Source organism: Enoplosus armatus, chromosome 8 (genome assembly GCF_043641665.1).
Source record: "Enoplosus armatus isolate fEnoArm2 chromosome 8, fEnoArm2.hap1, whole genome shotgun sequence".
NCBI classification, from domain to species: Eukaryota; Metazoa; Chordata; class Actinopteri; order Centrarchiformes; family Enoplosidae; genus Enoplosus; species Enoplosus armatus.
This window is the reverse complement of record NC_092187.1, coordinates 20,848,554-20,855,628: the sequence shown is the minus strand read 5'-3', so window position 1 is coordinate 20,855,628 and position 7,075 is coordinate 20,848,554.

Genomic DNA, 7,075 nt, shown 5'->3' with positions numbered 1-7,075 from the left:
AGTACAGATAACATCCTGTTTTATTTTGACAACCAGGCATTGGAAATTGTGAATTTTATGGAAGTGAAAATGTTTCCATTCAACAAATGTTACCACTAATTGTGCAAACGCATGGCATGTGAGGGGCATTTACTGTAAATTGTACATATCAGTGAAATCGAAGCAGCTCTGCGAGAAATTTTAATTTTCAAGAGTTTAGCAGCTACTGACTGACTTGGATTATATTATTATTGTTATAATTATTATGACTATACCATTGGGTCAGGGGGGCATTGGCCCCAGCTGAAATCTGATTGGCCGTTGAAGTGGCCCTGTTGGCCTCAGAGCACCTCGTTGGCTGAATTTTGAAAGATGGTTGGCAAAAATGAGAGAAGTCAGAGAGTCTGCTCCATAGGCGTAGGGACTGGGGGGGACTTGCACTTGTCCTCCACAATAAATAACATTGTTGTCTGGTGGCTGAGTTTTGTGATCTCCTTTTCAAAGACACTGAAAGAAATTCGCCGTCCACTCTGGTGAGGTCGTCCACAGACCCCATAATACCAGGTCCCACTGTGTAAAGTATGGCCCCTTCATTGTCCCTGATCTAGAACAGTCCTAGATCCGCCTCTGGGCCATACTTTCATCCTAGTTTGGTGTGTTGGTGTCTGTATGTTTTCCTTTGTGTATTTTATTGTCATTGTTGTATCTGTAAAGTCTCAGTGTTTTGTTTTTGCACCGATAATAATACAGATAAAATATATAATAATAAATAATAAACAATTAATAAAATAATAATAAATATCATATCTTATGTATTAAGAGGGGATAGGTGTGAATTTGGACCAATGATAGGAAGATACAACTCTGGGAAGATTGTTTTCCTCTGATCTTGTGACTGCATGTAAGACAGCCTGAAGGGGAATATTTTAAAAATGAAACATCTCTGTTGAAGAGCTGCTGCAGAATAAATACACAGTAAATTCTCAGCTATACACTCATGAAATCACAGATACCAGCTTAAATGTGTAGTTGTAGTCATGTGTGGGCTTTGACATGTACAGATTACTCAACAGGAAGTAGGGCGTGTTGATGATGGTGGCAGCCATGAAAACATCCACTGGTTTGACTATGTGGCCATCCTCACGTTCCCCACGTCTTACCTTTCACCTCATTCCTAAAATGTTGTTGATGCAAACACAGAATCATTGACAAACGCGTGTGTGCTTCTGTCACGGAGTCAGTGTTGCATCAGTGAAAGAAAAAACAGAGAACAATCACACATCAGATGCAACAATTTGTCATCTTTTTCCACAGTTGCTATGAAGAAAACATCAACAATAAACCAAAAGAACACCGTGGTGACATGCGGTTAGGCGGCAGGTCAGCTTTCTTTGTTTACATGTAGACCACATGTCGACGTCGACGTCATCACTCCTTGCTGCGTTCAGCAAGAGGAAGGATGCGGGACCTTTGAAGCGCACTAATGGGGAAGCACCATCTCCAACCTCTTAGTATTTACGCTATGACCTACATGCATGAACTTAGCCTATGACAGTCGAGGTACTATATGTCACATCGATGTCTGACGGTTGGTCTTCAACAGCAGCAGCCGGGGGGGAACAGGAACAGGAACAGGAACTGCTCACGGGTGAATGTCTCAACAGACGTAACCAAAGACATCAGTGACTGAGACGCTGCAGTTTAATGAGAACAACAACACAATGTTTTTACATTTGAGTGAAAAACAATCGTGGTTAGGAAAAGCTGTTATATTCTTAAGACAGAACACCATGTTTCAGTAAGGATTAAAGGGTGGGCCGATGCCAGTGGTGAAGAAGTACTTAGATCCTTTACTGAAGTACCAATACCACAATGTAAAAATACTCCATTACAAGTAGAATTCCTGCTTTCAAATACTAAATACAGACGTATTACAAGAAAAATGTACTCAGTAAAAGTACTTGTCTTGCAGAAAAATGGCTCCTGTGGCTGATATATTATCACATTATTTGATTGTTAATTATGATGTATTGATGGCATTTTACTGTTGTAAAGGTGGTTGTTTTAACTACTTTATATACAGTTAGCTAATTTAGTTCACTGGTTCCCAACAAGGAGTCAGGCCCCTCCGAAGGGTCACAACATAAATCTGAGCAGTCGTGTGATGGTTAATGGGAGAGGAAAGAAGAAGAAACTACACAAATTTCTATACATTTTTTAAAACTTTTCTCTAATCTTTGCTTTTTTTTTTAAATATTGGATACTTTAACCTCTTTGGGCCTTGAACATCTGCTTGATTTAAACCATCTGAGATTTAAACAACTGCTGCCAAGGGGAGGAACTAGACACTGATTTGTAGTGAGGGGTCACAAGTCAGAAAAGTTTGTAATCACTGTTTTAATCTTTAAAGGTGCTGGTAGATGAATTGTATTACCTTTGAATAGAGCCATGCTAGCTGTTTCCCACTGTCTCCAGTCTTTATGTTAAGCTAAGCTAACCGGCTGCTAGCTGTAGCTTCATATTCACCATACAGATTATTTTATAAGCTTGTGTTTTTTTATGCAAAGTATGAATCTGAAAAGTAACTGAGTAACTGAAATGTAGTGGGACAGAAGTGTAATGTAGAATCAAATGGAAATACTCAAGTACAAGTACCTCAAAATTGTACCTAAGTATAGTTCTTGAGTAAATGTGCTGAGCAACATTCCTCCACTGGTTGATACTGAAAGCTGTCTAAGAGTCATCCACTCCCCTGGAGTTTTGAAGTTTTGAAATGATAAGGACATGAAGAAACATGGTACACCTGACAGCGTACTCACACTTCCTGGTATCAAGCTTCCATTGTACAGCCCTGGTGTGTGTTTGTGACTCAGACTTTGCAGAGTCACACTTGGAAAGATCTGACTCTCTTAGCATTCAGGAATTTCCTGATCCCTGCGCGGCTCCCTGCAAAAATGATCTGCAGGCTACAAAAGAGGCTTACAGTCAAAGATCGTCCCACCCACCCTCGCAGCTGGCCGGCTATTGGGAAGTTCCAGGTTAATAACTAAACTGAGGACACATGCTGGAAGAGTCAGCAGGGCAGGGCAGATATCCTTTTTGGTCGATTGTGAATGTGGAGTCAGCATTGTGCACTATTTGGCTGAGTAAGGAGGCACTGTAGGACAACACATAGTGCACTTTTGACATCAGTTTTTTTCTTGTTTCTTTTTTCAGAGCTGTCATATTCTGATCCAAGAATTTCTCACCGAAAACACAAACGTTAAAATGCGTAGGCCTGGATGACGTACATAGATATGACATACATTCAAAATGACATTTAACTTATTATTAATTGGTAAAGTAAGGAAATGACAAAACTCAAAACAGCATGAGTCATGACAGCACTGTCAGAACAGACACTCTGCACTTTCAATAGAAACAACTGTGGCTTTAAGATGACTTCCGGTCACACCTTGATTGTAGTTTTCCTACTGCAGAGGAGAGCAGCGTGTTCCAGCTTGCCTGCTCGCTTTGACGTCAGCAGAGCGGTGGTTGGGAGTGCTATTACTCACTCTGTTTAAGTTGCATTCCTGTACAGTGCTGCCTCTTATTTCCCAAACAGGAAGTTCTAGCCAGGACTGTTGCCAAATCATCTGTACTACACCAGTGTGGTGGAATCTACTCAAGCAATCCATGTGTCTCAAGACATGTTCTTCCTTCCTGTAGTGTTTATCTAAACCTAAACTCAATCTTGGGCCTTGTTTCGTGGAGCAGTTTGGACATCAGCCTTAAAGTTTTGTGTGTCTGTGTATTAAAGGGAACTGGGTGTGTTTCCACCACAAACTGTTGAGAAACACTGTTATATCAGTAATGCCTGTGGTGAGACTGAGCCAGAATAGATAACAGAATTTAAAGTCCAGTTTTGGAAGGTAGAGAACATGTTCATGAAAAGTATTCTTAGTGTAGTTGGAAGCAATTACAGTGGGAATAAAATGAGAGCAATATTTGTGGCGTGCAGCATCACTATCCCCTCAAAACCTGAAGGCAGGGTGTGTTGTGCCAGTGGAGGAACATTCCCGACTCCACTTCTCTGGAAATAAAAAGATAATTGATGAGCAAACCCAGGTTCAATACAGAAAAAACGGAAAGAGTGGGCAGCAACAAAAGCCGAGGCTCCGTATTCACAGAGAGAAGCAGCCAGGAACCAGCGAGGGTCACAGTCCCACAGCGCCACCTTGTGGTCACTCAGAATTAACAGTGTGTAATGTTAAATACATTTTCTGCAACATAATAAAGGAAATGTGATATTTCCACACCCTTTATAAGTTGTAACTAATGGCTTTATTAATTCTTAATAAGTAATTCACTAATGTTTTACAGATGAGTCATAAACCATCAATAAGAACCACTTGTGAAGAGTCCCGCTTAAAAACTTTCAAGAGTTGCAATGGACCAAAATCTATTTATTAACACTGCAGAATTAATTAATAAAAACCCTTTAGTAATGACTTAACATGTATAACTGCAGACTTGATGGCTTATTAGAAAGCAAGAAACCCCTGAGCAAGTATTAATGAATTACCAACATTTAGAACTGCATTATTACAAAATTGAAATCTGGCAACCCCACTTTTGCGCTAATTAATAGCTTGTATCTGATATAAATTATTAGTAATATGAATAAAGCCAACATATAAGGCCCTTAAAGTGGTACCAATATTTCTGAGCCTTCAAATGTGAGTATTTTGTTTAGTGTTCAGCAGCAGCAGTTCTCTGATTGATGAATCCTCACACTCGCAGTCAGAGAATAGATTGTGAAGTGCCGCTGCTCGTCTGTAAAGCACTCAACGGCCTTGGGCCAAAGTATATAATAAATATTTAAACCCAGTAATCTCTAAGATCATTAACAAGCAGTCAGCTGCTCGAACCTCAAGTCAGAACCAAACACGGTGAAGCTGCTTTGAGCTGCAGACGTGGAACCTACTTCCTGTTGATCTTAAAAACTGCACCCAAACTTGAGTCTAAATTAAAATGTCTTTGCTTGATTTATTTCTGAACTGCACTTTTATTTGCATTCTTGAATTTGGGGCAACATATTAACTACACTATAACTGTATTTCTTGTATTATTTTATGTGTTTTATCTTACATTATTTCTCTCATATCCTCTTTTACTTTGGCGGTAAAGTACCTACACATGGTGAAAGACGTGAGCTCGGCTGTGGCAAGCAGCTTGTTCGTTATAAATTAAAGTGATGAGTTTTTAAAGTGTTTCTGTGACACGTTCACTCTTTGTAGTACTGTCTGATGCAGAACAAATAGGTGAGTTTTCATGAGACGCATGAGCTTTTTCTATTCACATTACGGACCAAACAATGAGATAAAACACAGTGATGTGTGACGTTTTATTACCACAGTCATTGTTCAGAAGTAAGACTGAGAATGAGGTTATTGATGTAAATCTGTTCTAAAAACCAGAACAAATCAACAATAGACTTTTTTTTTTTATTTACAAAGGAAAACAAGAAATGTAAATAAAAAAATACATGTTTTTGAGCTCAGCATAAGTGTATAAAAACAGAAAAACCTGGTGCAATGGCTGCACAGGTGCTGAGACTTAATCCCTTGCTAAAGCAAAACAAAAAGAAAAAAACTCAGCACACTGAAACCTGATTTGAAAAAAATATATTTCTAATAAGGGTGTGTCCTTGGAGAGGACATTTATACATTCTAAAGAAAGGTACAGCTGTCAGACTCAAGTACTGAACTTTGTCGAGTCACAAAGGTAATCTGAATGCTAGCAGCTTAGCTAATCTCTTCTTAGGACAAACCTGTTGATTCACAAATGCAGCATGCTAAAAAAAAATAAAACATAATCATACAAAACAATATAGCCAGCTCAGGGCCGTGCCATGATACATCGGATCATCACTACAGTGTATTGTTTTCATCCCTGTGCTGGTGTTTGATTTTTGGTTTGTTCAAAATCCCTGGTTCCCTGTTTGACAAAGTAAAAAGGTGACACATTATTAAGTACTTGTATTGCTGGCGAAAAGAGTTGGGTGTTAGCTACTTTGTGTGTCATTAAGCTGGCATCCTCGTGCACAACTCCCCTGACTGAACACACGCTACGTTACAACGTGTATCAGTTGCTTTCAGGTTATGTTACGCATTATCTCTCGGCGTGAAAAGCCTCCACACATTTTTATCCACTGTGACTGAAAAGATGTTCTCCCAAGCAGTAACTAAGCAAAAGCCAAGTGTTCTTACCTTATTAAAAAAGAAAATAATGCCATGCGAATGGAGAATGAGACATGTGACCCTGTCCCTGCACCCATTCTGTTTTCAAAGAGACTTTTCTGTGTCACTGTTGAGCCACCAGGGAGAGAAAACGCAGAGGGAATCAGTTACCGGGAGGCAACCCAGTCTACATCTCACATTTGACGTACTGTAAATGTTATATTAATATTTCTCAGAGTAGATTTAACTCAAGCATCAGTAGAAAGCTCCACTAGCTACCACTCGCGCAAATGTACATACACAAACACGCGCATACTGTATGTACTCAACTAGCATGCCTCCTGCAGCCCCACACAGGCCACTACTGAGTACAGACAACAATTCAATGCCCACCCCTGCATGCATCTCTTATCTAGTGGGCACAAGGTTGCTTCCCTCTTACTTTCACATACTTCACCTTACTGTTGGGTTTAATATTGACCCACAACAAAAGAACAAAACATTTTTTTTTTTAAAAAGTGTCTCCCTTACTGGCATTTTTTCAGACAGGCTGGTCAAAAATCTGGCTCTATGATTTCTTATCCATTTGTGTCAGCAAAGGAAAGTGAAATCCTCGCGGACACCTCAGTAATGAATGAAATGGAAGAACACATACACATTTGGTAAATAAGAGAGGAGACGCATGTAAAATAAGCCGACAGGCCGTTCATCCTGGTTCACAGAACAGGGGAACTAAAACAAACCCTTTTCCTCTACAGACCGCGATACGTATTGTCTGTTGAGTCGGGTTGTGACACCTGAAAAACTGAGGCCCTGAGCATCCAAGATGACATATTGAAAGAACGTTTGGGTGGGTAATATGGATGGCGGCCCAG